The sequence below is a fragment of the Anser cygnoides genome, chromosome 17, assembly GCF_040182565.1.
Source record: "Anser cygnoides isolate HZ-2024a breed goose chromosome 17, Taihu_goose_T2T_genome, whole genome shotgun sequence".
Lineage (NCBI taxonomy): Eukaryota > Metazoa > Chordata > Aves > Anseriformes > Anatidae > Anser > Anser cygnoides.
The window spans coordinates 4,740,862-4,766,487 of NC_089889.1; the positions used below are offsets into that span (position 1 = coordinate 4,740,862).

Here is a 25,626-nt window from a genome sequence, read left to right on the forward strand (position 1 = left end):
AAACCGGTGTATATTTTTTAAAGTCACTTTTTTTCATTGATTGGCTTTTCCATCATCCAGTCTCCTCAGGGCTGGAATAGCAGCAGCTTCTAGCCATACTTTCAGGAATACAGTCTCCAGAAAGCAGTGCCTTAGGGAGTGACCTAGATTTTTTGTAATCATTTAGCTTGCCACCATACTGTGCCATTCATACTTCTATCCAAACAGCTCTTATGCCATGTTATATTTTTAAAACCACATGAAATATGGTTTTTCATTTCAACCTAGGTGTGGTGTTCATCCCCAAACAAGATAGGTAATTAAACATGCTACTTCTGTTGACATGCTTCTGTTCCACTACCATCATCACCACATTTGAACCTTAAGTGGTAAAAACAAAGCCAGAGAATGGGATTCACTGAATAATTGAAAGTGATTTCCCTGCATGAAAAAAAAAATAATTAAAAAAAGTAGAGAGTGCTGCTAAGGGGAGTCTCGTAGGTTCTGCAAGTCACTCCACATTAAGCCAGGACTACTTTCCCTGATTCCAGGGGACATGAGGCTGTTTGAAAACATATTCAAATTATGAATCCTGCCAGCAGACCTGCATTTCTAGAAGCAGCTCAGCAAGCTAGTCATCACACAAACAAGTGGTTTCAAATTAGCTACTAGAAATTCCAAGTTCAATTATTACAGATTGTTAAAAAGAATGAGGAAAAAAACAACAACATCACAACATTTAACTGTTCTTTGTCTTTGCTCCTTCCTCCCTATATGCAGACAATGTCTCAATAAAGCAGCAGTGGTGTGATGCAATGTTTATTGCTGTTTTTGAAGAACTGCTTTGAACAAAAATACAGTTCTCTGCAAGCCTCTCAAATCCTCCTACAGAAAACCAACTGGGGACATTAGGAAATACTTTCAACTGGATTAAGATGCCATTGCTGCAATGTAAAAATAACAACTACACAACTATTACACTAACAAACAAACAAATAAATAGCCAAGAACGTAACGAAACAGCCTAAAAGATTTTAAAGTTTTAACAAAAACAACTTTACTTGGGAGACAAAGAGACTTTCAAGCATGTATTTATAACCAGTATTCAATATTCAGATTTATTGTGATGATACAAAAACTGACAGAACATAAAGCAGGTGTCCAGTGAATAGCTCTGACACTATTTTCCCTGTTTTTAATTTGTTCAGCATAAATAACAAGTCAAACTGAAGGTCAGAATGATCAAAACCAAGACATTTAAATGAGCTGAAGAAGGATGTTGGGAATTCTCCCTGTTTTTGAATACTTTGTTACTTTTAAATATATTAAGAAAACTACAACAAAAACAAACAAAACAAAACCAAAAAAAAAAAAACCAAGCCCAGAGGAAAGTTATCCAAAGGCCTAAATTTTTGAAAGAGCTGTCGATGGAAGGGATTTTCTAAAATGTATGTATTTTTCTCACGGCGCTACACAGACATATTTTAAAAAGTCTAGACTGAGATTTCTGCTTGTGCAGCCAAGATTCCCAGCACTGTAGTATACTGAGGGCTGTTGTCTGAAAGTTTCTGGAAGGGGAAGGTTAGGAGTCTGTGCACTTGTAGATAAAATAAAAAAGTCTTGATCCCTAAAACCTTCTGAAGAGCATTGGGACCTCCATCCTGATCAGTTCAAAGAACAGAGAGAAGTCCCTGCTCCTGATAGCTTGCCTGGCTTGGACAATCTATCTTCAGCCTTTCAAAACTTCAGCTGTGCTGCTTGTGTCAGACATATCCAAAAAGGAAGATATGAATCACAGAGTTATATCCAGATAAAGCTAATGAATCGTTTAAAATTTATCTGCAGTCCTTTCCAAGTGAAACATGAAGGGGCTGGAATATTGCTTATTCCTTATGCAATAATTTGGGAGAGAGTGAGACAGGGTGTGGTGCTGCAAGACAATAAGGGAACGAGATGAACACATTTGACAGCTGTTACAGGATTTGAAGGGCTGGATTCACAATCCATAAAAATAAAAAAGCTGGGCTGTAAAGGGCATCTATGCCATGCTTTATTTAAATTTAGATATTACTGGATGGTGATGCATCTTAAAATTGAAAGCAAATGTGTCTATTTTCTTGACGCATATCCAGCTTAGATCCTTAGTCATTTTGATTGATATTTTAAAAATTAATTTTTTCAATGCATGCTCTTCAGATACATAAAGGCACAGAAATGCATGCTACCATAGTATGTTTGAAGCAAAAATCCCGTTCTGGATTTACCCTGTACTGAGCAGCAGTTTCACAAAACATTACTAGGCCACATTACAGGAGCTTTTGCTGTTTTGAAAGTATTCGGTCTTTCGCAGCATCTGACATACTGTGTTTTGCAGACAATATTTGGAACAGCTATTTGTTAGAGGGCATCATCAAATTGTCCTAACACATGAAGATTTCTCAAGAGTTCAGTGGAATCACTTCTGTTCTGCTATCAGGAAAACAAATGTTTCTTCAAATCATGCCACAAAGTCAGTTCTCAGATTGAGTTATCCAGCTTATTTTTCTTATTTTGAATGCTCAGTCTCACTGGTTTAGCACTGCATTACTTTCCTCTCACAGTGACATTCCCTAGATAAAAATAATGGAGAAGAAAGTCCCTAAACCACCTCTCAGAATTTTTATGAATTTGTCTGTTTGGGGATATTTACATGCAGGAAAGGCTGCAGATTTATCAATAGTGATTAAATATCATGGGAAATGTGAAGAAGGTCAGAAGTCAGCCATTCCATGTCTTCATATCTCATCTGAATTCTGCTCCAGTGCTTCTGTTGAAGTCTCTGGCACAAAATTTCATGTCTCTGGAAATGGTTCAGCCACATTTCAAGAGCATTTTTCAATCTGTCTCTTCCTCATAGCTTTACCTATAAGCTGACTTTGACCATTACCATTTTCTTTCAAGCTGTCTTTTCATCACTGTCTTCACTGCAGTGACAGCTATTTTGCTTCAGCGCCTTGAAGAATCTTCCCCCTTACTGACCCCTGTACTTAAATTCAGTTCCTGCTTCTACTTTTCACTCATAAATATTTAAATGCTGTAGTTTACACCTGCTGGATCTCATCTTCTGTCATTAAGATCATTCAAGTTTACTGTGGGGGAAAGAAAATAGAGTGCTTTGTGATGTCAAATAATTCTCTGTAATGATTCTCCTTGCAGATCTAGTCCTTTCATATTCCTTTTAACCTCTTTTTCCGTCATCAGGTCTCACTCTTATGATCCCTTTAGTTGACTGCCACCTTTTCCCACAACATAGACTCTTGGATAAACTTTTTCTGATTACTCCTATCCAAATTAAAATAAAGAGTCAATTCCCTTAGCAATTCACCTTTACTGTCTGGATAGGGGATACATTCAGAGACAGTTCTATTAACTTGGTTTAGAATATATGATCATTTATTTCCTTACAGCAGCATGAAAATGAGATTGGAGGGACAAGAAACTTCCCAGTGTCCACACTCAATACAGCAATAGATTCAGAGACTGAAGACTAATTTCTTCCTTCCAAAAGCTTTTCCAGTCTGTAGTCCAGTTAGTTGTTCTAGATGTTGACAGGATTCAACAGGACCACTCACTTGAGGAAAAACTGATGGATATATTTTAAATGTTGAAGCAGAACAACAAAGTTAACTCTTAAGAACTGATGAGTGATGTTATAAGGCCAGCAATGCTCTCCAGCCCTGCTTCCCTCCATACAGCTCTATGAACTACGGTATCATAGAATAATTTAGGATGAAAGGATTCCAAGGAGGTTACTTGCTCCAACACTGCTCAAAGTAAGGATAATGGCATGAATGGCAGGAATAGATATTAAAAAAAAAAGAAGAAAAAAACAACAGAGCTGTTAAAGAATCTGAGTCACCATGCTGCAGAGTTCCATCTGTTCTAAATAAATATTATCTTAAGAAACTCAGAGTGGCCATAAAAAGTTGGGAGAAATAGTGGTGAGAATGAACTTGAAACCTAGCAAGTGCCTCAAGACAGATAGTATTTGGGGTACTACTCTCTTGTTTTTTCTCTTGTAACTTGTACAATAAATTCCCTGATCATCGAGTAGTCCAGAAATCAGTCAGTCCCAGCTAGCTGGCATCTTCCAGGCCAATTTCACCTAGTTTTAGAACAGCAATTAATGGGAAACTCAACAGTGTCTGCTGCTGCCTGCATGGGAAAAGCTGCCTATAAACAATATTTAAACAGCTACTCTGTATCCCATCTAGGCATTTTTTAGGTAAAAAATCCCTCTCTGCTGCTCTTCGTTCATGTTTTCAGTAATTTCTCAAGACCTTACTGAAACAGGAGACAGATCCTTTGACAGATCCCATTTCTCTGTGGCTTTCCAGAATAATGTCCTTGAGTAGTTGCAACCCTGTATAATTACAATGTAAATGAACTAAATGATTCCACTATTATGGTCCTTACTTCAGAATATTGTCCACATTGGGAAACTGTTTAGGTCATTAAACATTTTTTGACTGTTCAACCACTTTTAGCCCAAGCTGCAACACATATCATATTGGGGTCTCACTGATACTCTCTCCCCATTGTGAAAACTGGACTTTTTTTTTTTTTCCCCTTTGTTTCCTATTTCTTAAGAAAGCTATTCCACAGAAAAAGTCTTCCTCTCAACCCAGGATGGCTCAGTTACTCTCCTAAGTTTTAATGATGAATATTATTTGAAGGTTTTTTGGAAATCCATCTAATACAGCACAATCCAGATCACCCGTCTCCTCATATTTAATGATTCATCCATAAGAACGCTGATGGATTTGTGAAATATGACTTCCTTCCACAAAAATAATGTTGTCTCTTCTCCTGTATATTAATCTAGGTGTCTATCAATTTCCTTGTTTATTACAGTTTCCTACCAATTTGTCCAGGGCAAAAGTAACCCTTGCTTGTCTGTAGTTTCTCACATCTCTCTCAGACCCTTTTTAAAAGAAAAAAAAAAAGTTGTTTTGACTTTACATTTCCCATCTTCCATTCTTTGCAGCCACTGCTGACAGAACTTCATTTCAAATCCTTGGGAAACCTCTCGTGCGGAATTTCAATTGTTTTATAGGACAATGCTTCAGCACTTTGATACAGGAAAAGAAATAACAGATAAGACAAAGGGATTTTTTGATTAAAACTCTCTCTTTCTCCCATGGTATTGCAGAAGGGGTTAGATTCTTGCAGGTTCCTGCATGCTAACTCCAGCACAGGAAACAGAACATGCTACCACTTTCTCATTTGCAGAGAAAGTAAAAAATTGCGTGAGTTTGATCCTTTACTGATGACTGAACAGAGTATCTGGTGGTTGAACTCCACCTATGATAAGAATGACATAATTTATTTAGTAAGATTATGCCAGTTTTGCACTGGAAGTTAGAAGTGTTGAGAAACAGAAATTTACAAGTTTTGTGACTATTGTAAAACATCACTAGTTCTAGATCTTTTGACACAGGAGGTTTTTCATTCAGTCTTCAACAAATAGAGACTTATTCTGTCAGTTACTGACATTTAGACAGCAGAATGAAGCAAATGAGCTATAACAGAATATTCTATGTTATAGTTTCTGCAGATTAGGAATGCTATTTATTACAAATTCGAATTACAGTCTATTGATAAAGTATATAATACATAGTTTAAAACTACTTAATTTTTAAAAACATTTTAAATTGTTTAAAATTAACACTTTCTTTCCATAAAATAAATCTTATACATGATGTATATTTAGATTCAGAAATAAAAACAGATTATGCAGGTTCTAAATGATGCACCTTTGCTGTTGAATCCTGATTATTTCCTTGTTCATTTATGATTAAGCCAAGAGAATCATAATATATTACTGTTTGCAGTATATATTTCACTAAATCAAACTGTAAAATATATTTATATTGCTCATTTTAGCCACTGAACAAATCCCATGCAAAATTCATTACCTGTTGATAGCTTTAATGTCCCTGCCTGGGAGAGGGACAGAGTGTTCATTTATAAAAAGTAGGAAATGTAAATAGTATGTCTGAGTATTCAAATACATGCAATACTATAAGTATACAATGTTTTAATGAAAACAAGAGTCACGTTGCCAAACAAAATATATAAGTTATAGTAATAAACAACAGTACAGAAAGAGAGGTCTTGGGAAAATAGGGACATATTTCCAGATTAAATTTACCAGATGCAGTGTGATTTCATGACAGAAACATTAGATAGAAACAGTAGGGTTACCTTAATAGACCATATGGTCACCCTCTAATGTCCCTATAAACCTTGGAATACAAAACTGGCCTATAAAACACAAAGGCAAGAAATAATGCTCACTGTTTTCCTGTTCTTATAAGAATTAAGTCAAAATCACTTACATCTAAGACTATACTATTGACTTCAATGGAATTAGGTGCATCAATAACTGGAAAGGTTGTTTTCTCAGTCTGCCTCCTTCAAATACATACATCATCTTCACCAACCAAACCATTCTGAATTGCACAATAATTTTGAACATATATCAAGGTTAATCTGAACAAGGACAGAAAAGGTGGCTTTTTAACTTCATTCTTTGCATTCCAGAATGTACAGTAAAGGTGCCAGAGGAATTAGACACAATCATCAAATATCGATTGGCAGTAAAATAACTGCTATGAAATATGTTGGGAAAAATGGAAGTATTCTTCAAATTGTAGTTCTACTTTCAACATTTTTTCACTGGAGGGCAAGAATTTCTGGATTTCTGCACTGTGTTGAGACCTGTTGACTAACACCTTTTTTAAAAACAATGATTTGCAACATTTGTTCAGCACCTTGCACAACACAGCCTATTCAGAAACAGACTTTTTAAACATTAAAACAAAAATGAGAAGTTATTGGATTAGCCCTTAGAAAGCAATCAAAACCACAGCACTACTCCACTATCACCATCAGAGATAATCCTGGTGATTTTTTTTTTCTCTCTTTATTTGTATAAGGACCATGCACAAATCATCATGTGAAAGCCACAGAGGAAGTAATCAGGAAGGAACTGAGCTGGATCAAATACTTTACATTAAAAAAAAAAAAAAAAAAAGAAAAGGAAGAAAGTCACGACTTCTTGCCTGTTTGAGAGATCAAGGACCAATGAATTTTGATATATTTTAGGACATGGTGAAGAACTGCAAGCCTAGCCACATGAACTGTGCTATGCTGCAAAATGTTTGAGGACTTTAAAATATTTTCATACTCCAGAGGTTGGCATAGGCTGTGAATTTATGTTTTTTGTTGCTATGGTAATTTGTATTGTCAGAGTTTTAATAACCTCATCAAAAACATGCATTCAAGAGCAATGTGGCACCTCTACATAATTTAACACCAAGCCATTCATAGCTTGCGGTACCATTTGAAACACTGTGTAAGGAAATTAAAAACAAATAGAAATAAATCACCACAGTACTGAAACCAATAAATATTTAGGCTGAAAAGGTGAGCAGTCACTGGAAAGAAAAATATATTTCCAGAGAAATGATGGAAACCTCTAACACAATTATTCTCTTACTAACAGCAACAGCAAGGTTAGCCAACATCAGCTGCTGCAATTAGACCAGGACTATGTTTTTGCTTGCTCATGTGCATGAATGTGTGTGTGAAAAGTAATTTTATCCAACTGCTTTTCAAAAATCAGACTTGTTAGTCTTGAAAAACAAAGTGTACAAGCTGTTAATGTTTAGTTAGTACAGGTTACAAATTACAGGCTAAAACCTACAAAATATTAGTACTACTCCACATGACAAATTCTTTTTGAGTTCAACTTCATTAATGCCAATGGCATTTCATCAGGGTGTAATTTGGTCCTGTATCTAAATTTCCTCAGTGTCCTAATACACTATCAAATGACTCGTATCATTTATTTGGTAGCTTTACATGCTGCTTGTGCGTCATTTGCAGGAAAAGATAATTATGTCTCAGCTCTTTAGTTTATTTTTCTGCTTGAACTTTATTGCCTTTTAAAAGTTTTTTTTCTAACTCTCTAGTGCCTAAATAAGGGAGGGAAAGGGGTCTTTAATAAATAATTATTTTTCCTGTGTTGTTATGGTACATTACATGAAAACAGAAACACCTTCAACCTCCTTAGGTTTTTAAGCTGAATTAAGAGATCTCAAGTTATACAGGGCTATATTAAATATAGTGCGTTAATTAATATATAAATTGATATATATAAAAACAAACAAGCAAACAAACCAACTTCTGACAAATAAGAATCTCGTATACTGTGAATTTACACAACCCAGAGGTAACATGGTTTCATTTCAATGCCTGACCAATGCACATAATGTTACAATGAACAGTTCCCCTCTGAATGCCTAGTTTCCCTATGGATCGTTTTTTTTTTTTCCTTCTCTGGACTGATTCTTTGCATCTCATTCCTACATGCATTCTAGCCTTTCATACAATATTCTAGCCTTTCAGCCACAATCATACAATAACTGATATCTTATTCTATAGGCATGGTTTTGGTCTTACTGAAAACAAGACAACAAACACTTATGTTTTGCCCTAGCTTCCTTTTGCTAGTATATATAGAAGTACTTCTGATACTTCTGGCTTCATGTCACTATTGAATAAGAGAGAAGACAACTTAGAAGACAAGCACTTCAAGGCACAAATATACATGGCATTTTCATGGAATGGACAACACGTTCAGTAGATTTGCAGAAAACCTTGCAGCAGATAGCTCCAAAGAGACTGGTAAAAATCCTGCAGGAAATCAAATTTCTTTTAACACCATGATATTGGGTTTAGTACCTTGAGGCCAAGCTTATGAATTAGGGAATAGACAAAAGCTTCTGGATCAGTGAAAGGATTTCTTCAAACAAACAAACAAACAAAAAACCAGCTCCCTCCCCATTGCTAGAGTTGTTCTAGTAAACAAATTGCTTCCTTATCAGGATACGGAAGAGTTCACAACCTGAAATGGAAACGTTCTGTAAACGAACTTCTTGAGTTTGGATCTCTCCCACCACTTAAGACACACAGTTCTGCTAAGTAACCCAGGCCTGTGCTGTGGCACCACAGTGAGCATACTTACTGCCTTCCAGTCCTCAAGGAGTTGAAATTCTCCCTCAGTGCAAGGAGCTAGAAAGAGGCCTATTCACTGTGAATATTTTAATAGTCTTGAATACCTTAGGCAGTAATCAGAGGTTCCCCAGGTGCACAACTGTAAATGAATCTCATGTTGAGCTTTTATTTTTAGAGAAATATAATGATCAAAATTCAGAATAGCACAGCTACATTTGTCACTTCATTTTAAGGGACTTCAAAAATAACTAGACTTAAAATATTTAAGGTTAATTAAGGAAAACACAAAGATTTATACTGTATAGACAAGGCTGGTGTAAAACTTGTGAATTGCCACAGGATAACAAGTGAACATATCTCTTTGACGGCCCTGTGATGTGAGTGGGGGTGAGAGGACAGAAATGCATAGAATAAATAAGACAGAAGAAAAGGTTTTATACTAGGTGGAGCTAGCCAAGAAAGTTCCATTCACGTCAATGGTGACATTGTCTACGGATGATCTATTTGAACATCATGGGAGGACACACCAAGAATTACAGGTCATGCCCTCAACTTTTCTATTGTGGCATAGCAGGATCTTATGAACCTTGCTCCACAGTTCTGTTGAGATATCTTTGATGTTGCAAGTCAAATGCTATTTTTTTCCATCTGTATGCTCTGATAAGTGTTAAAATAACACTTTTGTTGCAACCACACAAAATTACTTTCTCTTTCCATGCTTTCAAATTTCAGGTGTTTACCATCAGTAGATCCTCCATATTAAATACTGTTTAAGTACTTTTCTCTCTTTTTAGCAACTCTAGATGCCAGCAAAGACAAAGGCCCTTTCTAAGTGTCTCTGCAGAAGATAATGTCTTCCTCTAAGTAGAGAGTGCAGTTGCTTAGCTAGAAAACTGTAAATCTCACTCCAAGGCCCTGTAAGAATTTTGGTAGCTGTAATGTGGGATTCTATTGTATCAAAGCAAGTTTTAGCATCAATTGAATAATCACAATTCAATTCCTCTTTAAAACACTGAGCTGTTTCTTTGTTCCATCTCATAATTAGAGTGTGCCAAGCCTTAGCAAGAGGGGCTCTTCAGATACCTGTCTAGAAATAATGAGGAGTTGACTCTGTGCAAGCTGTTTGAGAAGGAAGACAGCTGTCTACTTAAGTACCCAACCTGGGACCAGGCTGCAGCTTCTCTGATTTCAGTGAGCTATGAAAGCACATGAGAGAGGAAGCCAGTCATAAAATTCTTCCCTCCTACCAAAAATCACTTAAAAAAAAAATTCTTTCTCTTCTTGAAGAAATGTTGCCTACCCACATAAAACTATTCCATACTTTTATAAAACCCATCCCAGTTAGCCAGTGACTAGACCAATCAATATAACATTTAGGGAAAAAAATGAGTCAGTGATACTGCAATAAAGTATGTGGCTGCTGCCCAGTAGGCAGGCACTGTAGGTAACAGCCTACCTGTGCTGGGAGGTACAGCAGGATCAGTGAGCTGTGTCAGGCTGGTGCAGGTAGGGACGGCAGTGATGGTATAAGCAAAGGTCGAAAAAGTTGTCTCTGATTCATGATTCTTTCCTTAACATGGTCCCTAGATGGCTTGAGGAAAGTGCTGCCCTTCACCATGGCAAAAATAAAAAACTTAAATCTAGCCTTCAATTTATCTTAGTAAGTGAGGCAAGTCATGCCTGTAATCCAGAGATTTTATTGTTCATTTTTACAAGCCATATTCCAGACATAAACAAAGCCACAAATTCCTGATGAAAATGAAGTCCTATGAATAGCTCTGTCCAATTATTAAAAGAAATTCTTTGAAAATTTTGCTTACAGACATAAAAGGGAAATTTGACTTTCAGAACATCACATTTGGGGTGAACAATGAACTCCTTTTTCAAAGTGAAATGTCACCGAAGTTTTCAACAGAGGCTATCACAGCAAGTACAGCAATTTATTCAATATTCTTGAAACTGCCAAGGAAAAACTGATGATAACATGGCCAAGTTTGCAATTCAATTTGTTTCCGTTCTTTTCTTTTTTCTTTTTTAATTAAATCTGATAGTTACAGGACACGGCTACTTTCTGTATCACAAACGAACAGACTAAATTCAGATGCTCCTTTACCCTTTTTATTCTCCTGGTTAAAGAAAGAAAAGAGGTTCCCTCTCCTCTTCCCTCCACCCTCAGCTAGCAGCAATGCTTACTTTAAAATCATCTCTTTTTACTGTCCAAAGGCTTGTCTATTCTACAAATTATGGTTAGACCTAAGCCTGAGAGTGTTTTAAACCGCCTTATGTGTGACTGTAATTGACTCCAGTTCCTTCAAAACTTGGTTGCTGGGCTTGATCTCTGTGAACACTGGGTTAGCGCTCAGGAACCACACCCTTGCTCTCTACACTTTGCTGCATGGATGTGAAAGGTAGCAAGACAGAGTCCTGAGCAAAAGCATCACCTGGTCATCCTTCACTCAAGCAAAAGTAACCAAGCAAATTGCCATTGTCAGTTTGCCTCTCCCAGGCAGCTCTTCTACCTCCCCTCAACCTGTCAGGGACAATGACAGCAACTGAAAATCTTAAAGACAGCAGAGTTTCACACCGATTGAACACAAAATCTGCAATATTGTTGCACACGGTATATACTTTAGAGATTTGTTATATTAAAATATATCTGATTTCATTTACATTTAAAAGATCTGTCAGTAACTCACAGGGGATTTCAAAGTATGGGGGGAAAAAGGTCTGCAAATATAACAAAATATCACCTGCTGTTTTGACCAGTTTAATCCTACATAAAACGCAAGATTTGGGCATAAATTTGTGGCTTAAACTTAAACACTTAAAAGGATGTCCATGAAGATGGAGTACGTAGCATGAGGTTACAACTGAATACTCATTCTCAGTGATACTCAGTGACTACAATAAACAATGCAGAAATGGCTCCAGGAGAAGTATTTGCTTAATGGCATAAACCAAAGAAAAACTTCGAGACAGAGAAATGTTGCAGGTATTAAAGGCATATTGTGGATAGCAGAGACAGTCAGACAATGCTGGTCTCATGGGTAAATTGCTCATGAGGTTAGGAGTAAGAATTGAAAGGGCTGGATCTGAGGTTCTGAGGAACTACTATCTTCAAGAAAACAATGTGAGTTTTTAGTAGCTGGGGATGTGGGTTATTGCTGTGGTCACTCCAAAATACTCTCTAGAGGCCCTTTGCCTTCAAAGCTGTAATTATATAAATACTTAATTATAGTCACACTAGGCAGACCTAGGCTTGGGCGTTAACTTATAAAGTTGAGTTCAAACAGGGTAATCATGAAAGATGAAGTGCAGCTGAAGTTAATGGAGAGAAAAATAAGTCTCTGGCAGTGCATGCTAAAGAACACAGGATCAGAGAACATTTACACACTGCTTTTCCTTCAGTTGAAGGTTTTCTTTCAAAACAGAGAAGTGCCTTCACACTGATGGTAACTAAGCCAGTTCTAGGCACAACAAAGTAATACTGAGCAATAAATAACTCATCGAAACAGAAAAAGGACAGGCACCAGAATGGATGCTGAGTTTTGTCATGCTCACATGGTTGCAGTACAGGAAAGTAGAAAGATGGGGACAGCAGATGAGGTTCTGCTGTTTAATCAGAGCTCCAAAGCACCCTTAAAGCACTGCCCTAGGCCAAAAAGTGTTTCTGCAAATTCAAGTAGCTTTTTACAGCCAGGGATGGAAACCCCAAGGGATATCAAACCATAACTTCTAATATGCCATTTCAGAGCTGGTAACCTATGCTGACTTCAACACCAGTATTCACCCTTCTTCCTGCCACCGAAACCCTGTCCCATAACAGAGAAAAAAATAAACAGATGTAACCATTCTACTCCACATAGTCCAACTGGGGAGGAAGGCTGTGTTTCATATGAAGAAAGGAAAGATTCCCCAGAAATGAAGATGAAACAAACAGATACAGAACAAGGAGCCAATAAACTTCATTGGTGATGACAAGCACATCTCTATTGACTTGAGTGCAGAGTTTGTTCTCAGACCTGTTGTGTAACAAATGCATTACTGTTGATTCAAAAAAATAAATTAAAAACAACAAGAAAACAAACAAGCAAACAAAAAAACAGAGGAAAAAAGCAGCATAAATTACCTTCAGCTGGCAAATAATCTCTGCGAAGGACAAATAGTCCTACAAAAGTACTCTGAACCTAGTAAAGTCTCACCATGTCAAGGACTTATTTTGGAAGAACCACACATACTGCATTTGATGAGAAAAGCAAGTATCTAGTACAAAGTGTCTCTTGTGAAACTATGGGAGCTGATATTATTCTCTTTATCATCTGACATCTAGACAATTAGTAGCAAAAGATTGCAAGAGCTGATCAATTAGGTCCCATAACCTGCTTAAAGTTAAAAGGAATTTTAAAAAAGAATGCAAAGGGGAGTGCTGATTTTTCTCTACAGCAGCTTGGCAACAAAGTGATCATGCCATTAACTATAGTAACTGATGAATATTTTCTCTTAAGCTGGTCAAAAATATGCTGAAGCAGTTCTGACAGAAAAAAAAAACAACACTTTTTTGTGAAAACTCATTAGAAAAACTTCATTTGAAATGCTGAACTATTTCTTTAAAGTACTTTGGAAACAGAATAGTTTGGAAATGAAAATATTGCCATAAGTAAAATAAGGTTTAATTGTGAAATACACGTGTTACCGACCCACTACCAAATCCCCTTATTCATTTCTACATACAGTGCCACCACTTATTTGCAACTTGCTAATGTTCGCTAATAATGCATCAGTGAGTTGAGACACAAAGATTCTGAGTGTTTCATGCACAAGTCGACTATTGTGCATTGCAGAATGACCCTAGGTAGGCAATAGGCAATCTGTAACATTATTAGTGAGTAAGGTGTCTGTGATGTCAAACTGTATGGACTGTAGAGTTTATCTACAATCTTTTCTTGTGGAAAAGATGACAGCAGGAGGAAGAGATGGGGAAGGACTTAATCCCACAGCACAGCTGGAGCCATGCTAAGAAATCACATGTACAGACAAGGATTTGTCTGAGGTAGGATTATGTACCTTCAGATAATCTCCTCAAAAGGACCTAAAATCCTACACTGTGGAAAGTAGAGCTTGTTTTTACCTACTGAATTATCATGTCAAGTTCGGAGGGGTGAACTGAACGTCAGGATTTAGGAATATGGACAGCAAGAGGGACATGAGAAAGACAGCTACTTTGGGACAAGCAAGGACTCACTGCCCATACCCCAATAGTATACTGTATACAGTATCTTTATTTCAGAGAAAAATGTGTAGATCCCATGGCATATAACTATTTGCTGAAGTACATTTTAAATTACGAATGGATATCTTTATCAGCAGACTGAAAAGGAAATAACATGCCTATTTCTAAGTAAGAAGATAATTCACCAGATACAGAGTTTACCACATTCCAGGGTATGACACTGAGACTTTAATGAAGATTAAGTTGTTTGTTGAAATTTTACATTGCATGCTAGAGGCATCCTTCTAACAGTTCATTTTTTTTAAGTCTGTGAAAGTCTTCAAACTTGACTGTCACAAGTTTCTAACTTTGTCCCTTGGAATACTCAAAAAAATAAAAATAAAAAAAAATTCAAGAAGGCTGTTGAAAAGTGTCACAGGCTCATTAAATCACTCTTCCAAAAGTGAATCATATAAGTTTAGTAATTATACTACTGAAGACTTTTATACACATACTACATTGTGTTGCATCAAAGTTAATCTTTGCACTGACACCTGACTTGCTGCAGTGTATATAGAACCAAAATTATAAAAGAATGAACACCATAATGTTCTCCTAATTGTTGTGCTAAGCCTTAATACAAGATGGGGTCAGAGAGACAAGGAGCTTAATTGATTTTATTCCAGGAAACAAAGACAGCATGCAAAGAATCTGCTGCTATGATATCAGTGGGAACAGTCATTAAAAGCTTATTAGTGGGAGAGGTCCAGGCAATCAAGATATAAACACAGAACACTAAAGGAAATAAAGTTTGTCCAAAAAGAGCAGTATGATTTTATTTTCCTCACTGAAGTTTATTCTGTACTTTAATATGATTAAGATAATTACCACACTGTAAATGTGAAACTTAAGAGCCTATTCAGCAGGCAAAGAAAGGAGTTTAATGACTGCAATGAAGCAGCAACGTCCAAGACTAAGATAGGTGTGGGACACAGCTGAACTCTGGGAAAGTTTGGTTCTATAGTCTGTATCTCCTCTAAGCATTATGAATGTAGGACTTAGAAATGTTGCAGAACTCCTCTTTAATTCTTCATGCAAATAGGCATACACATCCTTTTGGCAACAGCAGCATAAACCTGTTAAGAGATCAGACCATGCCTATTCCCCTGCAAGCATGGAGGAATGATGACATTCCTCTGCTCACAATAGGATAAGTTGCAATTCAAGGCTGCAGAGGAACAGGGAACCCAGCTCTACAGCATGAGGGAAGCCTTTGATAACCCCTAACAGAGGAAATTCAGAATCCTGTTGGATGTTTAATGGTGTATTTATCACATCAAGGGAAGGGAATATTTACCTACCACCTAACAGGCAAAAGAAAGACACAACAAAATCACATATAGGATTATAATGTGATGTGGCTCCAGCAGCACAACAGTATGATTTTTTTTTTGCTAGTTAACACTGCTGACTGCATATGAGAGGCCCCTTGTCTGTCTTCCCAAAATCCAGGGCTACTACAATTGCTCTGAAACACAACCTGTTTTCCTAAGTCCCATTCATCATGTTAGAAGTATACTCATAATTTGTATTATAGAGATAATGATCATTTTATGTCCTGAAGTGATAACAGTGTTGTGACCTGTAAGACCTTCTGGAAAAGCAGCATATCTACATAGTTAGTGTGAAAATGGAAATCCATTTGTTGTTTACCTGTACGGTGACTCTTCATATTTAACCATTTTTAATTTTAGATAGTATTATTCTTCTAATGACTATTAACTGTGGGCTTTAATGAGAGGGTTTGTAATGGTTTACTTCATTCCAATTTCCTGTACTAACTATTGGGCTACTGTTACTTTGAGAAATCCAAGTTTATATTCTTTAAGCAGTCAGTCAGATAAGAAAGGAAGGTAGCATTTCTGAAAGAGGTAATATCTTTCTGATGACCAAGTATTACGAGCAGACAAGCAGTAATTCAGTCAGATCATTTGAAACTAGTTCCTAAAATTAATAATATATCAGCAGAGTCAGTGCCTGTGGTGAGGTTACTAGAGGTCTTTGTTTAAAAAATGCTTATTGTTTAATATATCCTTGAGGGTAAAGCAATGTGCTAGGAATTCATAAGCCATATTGCTGCTGCTCTCTCTTTTCAAGTGGCCTCCTTTCAAGACCGGCTGCAGCACCAGAGGCAGAGGGGAAAGAAGAATATATTGCAGAATCCCTGTAGAATATAGGTTTCAGAGAACGAGCATATCAGAAGGGGCTTGCATGCTTCCAGCTCTGGGAGGCCTGATATCAAGAGAATAGGGCTTTTTCATTAAAATAAAAAAGCAGCGAATTATTAGGACCCCAGCATGTAGTGAAGTTATTCACCGAAGGAAGACTAGACAGTAGAATAAAAACAGTGATGGAATGATTGGCAGAGTAGAAGGGAAAGCACAAAAGAGCAAGAAAAGCTAGAACATGAGCAAAGTAACTGACCTGTGTCTGCATTGCTGTGTCTTTGCCAGTTCCTGTCCTTGCTGGGTTCTTAAGAGGTAAGGAAGTGATGGCATGGGGAAAATCACAGCATGAAGACGTACTCAAATGAACAATGTCATGAACTCCTGAAAATCAAATACATTTCATTCAACAGCTGCAAAAATAACCAAAGTGGCAGAGGGAAAGGCTATGATCTGGTGGTCAATGGACTAGTGCTCAAGAAACTGGGGTTCAGTTCTGTGTTTTGTTGTGGATTTTTCCTCTTGTGTTAAGAAACTCAAGGTCTTTGAAATGCAGTAAGAGGGAAGACTTCCCTTCTTTATAGTGGCAGTAAGGAATACATTTCCACTCTACACTTGGTTTTGTAAGGACTTATGGCCTTCTGAAATCAGCAATGGGCTCTGTATGGACATTTCACAATGGCAGTTCAGAAAATGTCCAAGATTGGCAGCAAATAACATTGTTATTTAGACATAAACTGAGGCAGAAAGTTGTTAAGAAACTTAGCCAAAGTCACACACAAAGTCATATCCAAAGTCATGAACAGATCAAAAAATACAAATCCAGTACTCCTGGGTAAAACAATACAGTTAAATACAGAGCTTTAAAAAATTCAGATACAAATGGTGAGCTTCTTCTATACCAGAGGCCTATACCGCATAGTCTAAAAAACCCTCCATTCCAAACTGAGTAGTCAGTTAAGAGCTATCTGTTCCATATGGATAGGCCTGATCTGGCAAGATCTCAACTCTTCTATTTCCAGTCTGAACTACTTCAGTTTGGTATCAGACTGATATCCATCTGATATGAGATACAATGGCAAATGTTCCCCATTTTGAGTTATGATTTGGATCAGCTGTTGTTGAACTGCTGTTGCTGGTGTTAAGTAAAGGAGACCAAATAATGATGCCCTTGCTGCTATGCAAATTACCTTATTCCAAGAGTAGCTCCATGGAGATGACACGCAGCTCTTCATGGACAGAGGTGCTATTCGAGGTGAACAAAACACAGTCCAAATCAGTGTGGGTAGAGAGAGATAATCATGTTCTCACCTAAAATGAAATAGATAATATTTTACCACAATGAGGTCTGCTTTGGGAATGTACAGACTTCACACATTTCAGCTTATTACGTAGCTAGAAAAAAAGGACCCTGTGTCTCTGCATATATACAGACTCATATGCACAGAAACATCTGCAGATATAAAGATAACCACGACAGGTATGGTGCATTAAATGGTTTCAGAAAGAAAAAAAAAAGGAGAAAGAATAGTTCATGAAAAATAAAACTTTCAGAATAGTATTGCAATAAAAATGACTATGACCTCTGTGGTTGTGATGTGGATGTCCCCATCTATAACATGAAAAGCATTTTTTTTTTTATTTTCTTCAAAAAAAACCCTACCAAACCTCACAGCCAAACACAGATGTATTTTTAGCAACTGGTATTGAAGAAAATTTGGCCAAATCTGTATACAAACTATGAAATCTCATTCTTTACACTCTTTAAAGAAACCTATTGATGAAAATTTATATATCATTTTTATTTCAAAAGCTTCCAAAGTATTTCACCCAACAAAATCATACCTTTAAAATATGGTTATCTTGAGAAGAGAAGATGACAGTGGAAACAGAAGAAATCCTATGAAACTGTGATTAAATTAAAAATGTGTTGTTTCAAAGATATTCCACACACAACACATAACTCCATACAAAATATTTATAGTTTGGAAAAAAAAAAAAAAGTTACTAGTAAAATCAAGTGCCTGCTGATATAGAAAAATGAAACAAAGGAAAACACATATTTAAAATTATGAGCAGTGAGAAAATAAAGTACATATGAATGCTAAAAGCATGGGATCCTAAATGAGAAACTCCTGAAGTCTCAGCCTGGCACTAACACTGACCTTTTACATGGCTGTAAGCACATCAACAGACCTACAAGCATGCCCATACAGCCTGCTCCTTGATACATACATTCCAGGGGTAGGATGTCTGTTTAACATAAGACTCTGATGCCTGAGTATGGGTAATATTTAACTCAACTAATTTTATCGACTCATGAAATGAAGTGAATATTCTGGTAAGCAACAATATCAGGATCTGACTCTGAGCTATTTGGATCTAAAATTTATTGTGGGAAGACATGCTGATTTTGAGAGACTCTGTATTGAGACTTACATTAAACTGTTTTTTGAAGATATAAAGCTCTCTATAACTTCTAAACAGGGCTATTATTTACCTTGTTTTCTTTTTTTAAAATACCCTATTGTCAGAAAAATTGAGAGACAAATAGCTGCAGTTCCAAACAAATGAAAACTAGATATGAGTCACAATGCTAAAATATAAAGAAAATCTAGATAAGCTAATCTATGGAATTTGTATGTAACTGGATATACAACTTACTCTGAAAAGTTAATTGAACAGGTAAGCCACCTTCCATGGGAAGCTGATTAAGTAATAAATTCAAGCATCATCTATCTAAAATAATGAACTTAAAATTGTTTCTTTGCTTGTTTCTGCATTTCACTGTGTTGAATCATCAGTTTTTATTAAAATGTGACAATGCTAGTAAACTAGCAACCAGCTTTTAACACAGAGAGGTTTGAGAGACAAAAACCCATAAAGTTATTTTCCTGAATGCGATCTGACCATAAATATGAGTATATGTTATGATGATCTGACTTGACTTTATATGATATGTAGGTGGAGAAAGGGAGCAGAAATCATATCCAAGCAAGCTAAGAGAAAATTGAGACATCTGGATGCGGCAAGAAAGCAACTCAAAAGACAGGTGTAGGAACTCCCTGGATTTGGGAGAGAGGAGAGGTGAGCAAGAGAACATTTTTGATATTGCTTTGCATTTTTTATCATAAGTATAGATTCAGTTTTAATTAGAAAATCTGATTCAGAAATATGCTTATGCCATCAACAAATACCTCTTTCATTTTGCCACTGCTCAGAACTTTAACAGGTGGCTAACTAACTCATTATTTCATGCAGGCTTTTTACCTACCTTTGTTTCTGAAGGCAGAAAAAAATTCTTTATTGTTACATGTTTTTTTGGTAATACAGCAGCTGCTGTTTATGCTAATTCTTGCTTACTTGCAAATAGACCTATGTTTATTTTGTGCCATGCCAGCTGTCAACAAAGACATTTGAAGAATAATTTCCATATGCAGAAGAAAGGTTCTGCTCCCTCTTCCTATTGCTCATTTCTTTCCTCTGCATTTCAGGCCCAAAGGGTGTTCAACTGGAAATGGGTCTAATGGTAAGTTAAGAGATGAACTGAACCTGAAATGCCGAATGGTCCCACAGGTATCCATCAATTATTTTGAACATATGCATGGGGCACTCTGAACTCCTACTGTCTCTATTGTTATTCTGAACTTGTACTCACAAACACATTGCTCTCCAAACCACTGCTAAGGACACTGTAACATTTGCATCCTCAAGTGGGAATGTCCAACTGTTGCAGGGTAACTGACTTGCAAGCTTTGGTGTTTACCTGTATTTGAGATAAGTCACTCTACACAGCCTTATAATCAAAAATTTGTAAATGCAGCCTTGCTAAACAGAGCATGTCACTGTATTTGGATCAGGCTCAGAGAACTGAGAGGGCTGGCAGACTTGAGGCCTATGCCTGATTTTATCACCAGCAAACTGTACCTATAAACAACATAGTTTATCCCTTACTTATACTTTCATAATAAATTAATCTTGGGGGAACGGAGACTGAATGTCTGAGTAGTGTACTCTTCCAGCATCTAAATATGAGGCCATTCACCAACTGAATATTTTCTCAACTAAATTTTCCCTAGGCTCATGCTATTTTCCAAAGCATCTGGAATTACTTGTATTTTCTTCTGAGGTCTGAAGTGAATAGTACCTTAATCCTTATGACAGTGCATTACTACATATTAGCCTTTAGTACTTTTACTATTAGGATCATCAGAATCAAGCGGGAAAAAAACACTTTAGAATCAATCACTCAGGCACTCTTAGTCCTTATCGACCGAACTCCTTTATCCTGTACTGGTTCTACAGGCCTAGGCGAAAAGAGAAAAAAACTCCCAAAGAAACATATGCAGATCAAACAACTATCAAGCAAGACGAACAGATATTGATCAATTGCGTGTATATCACCTGGCAAGGCATGTAGAGCAGGTATTGCTGCCAGCTTCTACTGAATGTACACCTGCATGGGTGCCCATGCCCAGGTGTAGCCCACAGGGCCACGTGAGGTGAGGCCTGGGCCACTTCCAGAAGGTTCTGGGGCAGCGTGAGGGAAGGGCCACACGCTGCAGGGCAGCCAGGGCTGAGGTAAAACGTGTGAGGAACGGCCCTGCCAGCACCACACCGAGAGGAGGAGGAGGACGGGGATGAGGTGCTGCAGGTGCCGGGGCAGAGGTGCACCTGCAGCCCATGGGGAGACCATGGCAGAGCAGGGCACGTGCCCTGAAGGAGCTGCTGCCCAGGGAAGGGCCCATGATGGCGCAGGGGAAAGGTGTGAGGAGAAAGGAGCAGCAGAGGAACTGCTATGGACTGACTGAGAAGGAGTTAGGAGTGCAGGAGTGAAGTTGAGTCAGGGAAAAAAGGAGGAGGTGGGGGGGAGTGTTTGTTTTTTGTTGCTTTTTTTGTTTGTTTTTGTTGTTTTTTTTTCTTTGTTTCTTAGTATCCAACTCTTATTTTAAATGGCAATAAATTAATTTTCCCCAAGTTGAGCCTATTGTGCCAATGATGGTAATCTAATTTGTGATTTCCCGGTCTTTATGTTGAGATTTTTTATCTTATTTTCTCCCACATCCCGTTGAGCAGGAGGACTGAGAGAGCAGCTGGGTTGGCAACTGGCTGTCAGCAAAGGTCAACCCACCGCAACACTCAAAATGCTGATGCATGTGTTTTGTTTGTGGCATGAACCTGCAATTATACATGGGAATTGTTTTCTTAATTTTCTGTAATAACTTTGCAAGCACACCCTTCCACAGCTTTCACCTCTGAGTAGCAGTTCTTCCCATGCTGTGGGTAAATATGTTCTCGTCTCATTCAGATACTCCACGTGATGAAGTATATGCCAGTTCCAAGTTGTAGCTGTTGTGTTTTTTATACAACATCCACAGCCACAATATCTGGGTGCCTCCTACAGATTTACCAATGCATCCTCACGACATTGTATGGAACAGTGAGATTAAATAATTCACCTGAGGTTAGATGGAAAGTCTGTGGCAAACAAGGAACTCAGCTGAGACCATTTAGGTCTGAGTTGGTTATAATACTCATCAAACCATCTTAAATTGTTTTATTATGTTCCATAGCAGGACAGAAAACTTCTGGCAAATACAGCAATTCCATTGTTTTGGAACAGATTCATAGCAACTACTTGTAGCCAAATGACACGAGTATGTTGTCACCACCACATCTCATTCAGGAATAGCTGCCTGAAGTCTGCATTCACTTATTGCCAAGTCTTTGCTGGCCATGGATGCCTACATTTATAAATCTAAGCAGGCAGAAGAACATGCCAGTACAAGTTGGTGATTTCTTCTTTTTCTGCTACAATTACTTCCCAGCCAGCAGACACGAAGAGCATCACTGAATCTATTCTCACTCAGTGCACTCCATATGTTCCCGAGGACTCAATCTAAGATGATGCCAACAGAAATACAGAGTTACACTACTGTGATTTATCTTATCCTATGTTGGCTATCTAAGAGTCAGTTACCAAGGTTCAGTTAGAAGAAATGTCCCCCTAAAAGGCAAACAATCCAGTTACAAGTAGTTACTTAACAACAGGGAATTTAACTCATCCTTCACTTTTCATCGCATTCACAAGAGATGTACAGCAAAGATTTTTCTGAGCTTCCATTTAAAAGTAAGCTATGTTTATACTAACATTTTGCTGCATATACAGACCTGTTCTTGAAGAAAGTGATGTATAAATGTTGTATAACATTGCTACAAAAATCAGAAGCCCAATATTTGGGTATATACAGTGTTAATCACTTGAAGGAACTGATCCCAGCTAGGTGTTCTCTTTAAAGTTATTAGCCAAAATATTTACATGAGGTATGTTTTAAGTCAGTGAAATGGAGGCTGCTAAACGTGAAAGAATCTGTGCATATTTCATCTATCTCCGCTGAAGTCAGGAGTATGCTGAGGAAAAACATGAGGAAACATCCTTCTAACCATGGCTTTATATGCTGGTTGGCTCTTGTAGTTGTTGAGAAGAAGGGAAAGAGGAAAAAGCTGATATGCAAAGGGGTTATGAAAAAGGGATATGTCACAGTAGAAGTAATCTTGGCACATGGAAATTTTTATGCAACCTGCCTTCTGGCTTTCAGCCAATAAAGGCTGATTGCCAAAGCTGAGCTCTGGTAGGAAGAAGTGTGGGTAAATCAGTACAAAGTGAACTACTGGAGTGGGAAGAAGGTAGAAGATGTGGTCCCAGCTGGACAGACTTATGTTAAATCCCCATTTCAGAGCTCCTGTGTGCCTTGACCTGAACATTTTCATTATGCAGGAGACTCCACGGCCGGGTGCTTCTTCAGCTCCAGCAGCTAAGAGTCAGTTTCACTGCTTCCAGGCCAGCAGCTGGCAGATACCCTTTGAAGCCAACAGAAGTATGTCAAGAATTGCAAGCTACCGGCACACATATATCCAGGCTTCAGATTTGAACACTATTTTTGGGAAAGTGTTCTGAATTTCCATGTGGTTGGCAAGAGAGAGAAAAGTGGGTGGAGGAGGGAGAGCGAGTGCAGTAAAGCAGAAAGGCTCTGTGAATTGCCTCGCCCTGTCTCTGAGAGTGGCTGATATGTTGTCAAGGGGTAAATGGGAATACCAGCTTTCAGTTTAAATGTCTTCAAATGTTTTTCTTTAGTAACTTGTCATTTCTTGTTGAAAAGAGCTCCTGCAGCAATGATTTGTGATGGTAATTTTAACAGTGAAAAATACCATTGGAATTATGAGAAATAAAATCCTGCTGTGCTACCAGGTCACAGTATCTGTGTCAGTTTAGTGAAAAAGCTAGCAGAACTGGGCAAGAAACAGCTTCTGTCTGTCTGTGAGGCTGTCTGCAACGATGCAGCTCTCAACTGAGGACCAGCTGTGCTCAAAAGTGAGATCTAATGAGCGATGCACAAAGGCTGGTACGTGAATGGGCACTGGATGGTGACACTACCAGGTGTTCTCATCACCTGCCATCTAACAGGACAAGTGTGTACGGCCAGCAAGGGCCAAGGCAGGGGAACCAGTCAGTGTTAGGAAAGTTATGCATGTATGTTTAACCTTTCCGGTTCAAGTGCTTGGCATTCTAACTTGCAATTAAAGCTAACAAAGCTGCTGCTGAAATTTGAGTTTGTGGTATCAAGCTCTCACTACCCAGCCATCACAGGTTTGCAGCTTGAAGGAGCCCAGATTTTGCTTACAGTTATTCAAACTAACATGTTTGCTTGCAATACCTGGTCCATATGTGCAGTTACAGTGATGGCCAAATTTGTCCTATCTTACTTGCATACTTTTGCATGTCCATTTGGACTGAGGAAAAGGAAGTGCATCATGACTGAGGGAGACCCTGAATGAATTGTCAACATTTTCTTGCAAAACAGTAAGTAGTTTCTGAGAAAATGATTCATGAATGATGCATTGTTTTCTGACTCTCTCTCTTTCCCTGAGAAACTCCCCAAACTAATTCTGTGAAAATGAATGCTCTGGCTTAAAAAATAGGGATGATGCAGTCCTGAAGTATGCTTTCATGTAACAGGTTTGAATCTATGGAAAGAGTTTCCATATGCTATTAACTACATGCACTATCAGTAAATCGAGTCATAAATAAATTACCATGAATATAAACAAACATCCGAAGTTATCCACAGCAATAATGTAATAATAATGAAATATGAAAGAAACACTGCATATTTACCAGAGTTATTCTTAACACAGTATTTAGTAGGGTGGAAACCAATGCATCAGAACAGAAAAGGTTAGATACTTTTGCTAGAAGTTTTCTATTTTTCAAAATTTGGACTAATGGTAAGTAAGCTTCAAATTCCTTGGCACTAGTTGTTTACATAGATTCTGCATACACCAAATTTATACAGATTGGCACTGTAGGTGGGCAGAAAACTGTGGAGGCATCCACATAAATCCAGTATCCTAAGACAAATCTTGAAAGGGCTCACAGATACTGACAGTATTGGAAATATAGAAGTCTAACTGCACATTCCTGAATTATATAACTGACATTTCTTTCACCTACAGTCATAAAACTCAATGAAATTTAAAGATCTATAAGTTCTCCTGTAAGTGCTCCATCTACTTACCAGACATTTGGGGCCAGTATGGAAAAAATATTCCATCTATCTCATAGCAATTTCATAGTACTCTCCAGAAGAGTCCAGCCTTAGCCATTACTGAACAGAGACTGTTGGTATGACGACACACTGTGCTCTTTCTTACCATGGCACCCCTTAAAATATTTGAAGCTGAGTGAATCCAAAAATGGGTGGAAGCAAAATGAAAACAATTAAACCAAAAATTCTATTCTTCATTATAGAATGGTTAATGTCAAAGGGCAGGAGCTGATGGGAAACTGGCATACATGCACATAGATATTCCGAAAATTTAACCTCTGTCTGAAATCAGTAGAGTTCCATCAACTGGATTTAGATACCTAAACGCTTAAGTAAATCAGGGTCCTGTTACCTCCTCACAGCACACAGCCTGCCTTGCAATTCATTGCAATTCAGCTTGTGGCTGAGGGACTGGCTGACTTTTACAATGCGCCAAGCGATGCACGCATGTATCTGAAGACAGGACCTAGTCCTGAGAATATCTGTAGCTTCCAATTAGTGGTTATACAATATGACAAGAAAGAGAAAACACAGAAGAGCTGTG

At 37.7% G+C, this 25,626-nt stretch overlaps 2 long non-coding RNA genes across 9 annotated transcripts in view; one reads left to right on the plus strand and one right to left on the minus strand.

The window, feature by feature from the left end:
* Positions 1–25,626, minus strand: part of LOC106031186 (uncharacterized) — a 324,491-nt gene that overhangs the window by 140,734 nt on the left and 158,131 nt on the right. For 7 of the 8 annotated variants that reach the window (XR_010825587.1, XR_007166980.2, XR_007166976.2 and 4 more), the window contains exons 3-4: positions 17,667–17,787; positions 16,736–16,860 (exon numbers count right to left, since the gene is read on the minus strand). This is a non-coding gene — a long non-coding RNA (uncharacterized lncRNA). Of the gene's footprint in view, positions 1–16,735; positions 16,861–17,666; positions 17,788–20,880; positions 21,448–25,626 lie in introns of those variants that run through there. The other variant, XR_010825588.1, reaches the window with a different exon arrangement.
* Positions 19,449–23,904, plus strand: LOC136786571 (uncharacterized). Its single transcript, XR_010825590.1, has 3 exons — positions 19,449–19,563; positions 19,971–20,005; positions 23,255–23,904. It is a non-coding gene; the product is annotated as an uncharacterized lncRNA (long non-coding RNA).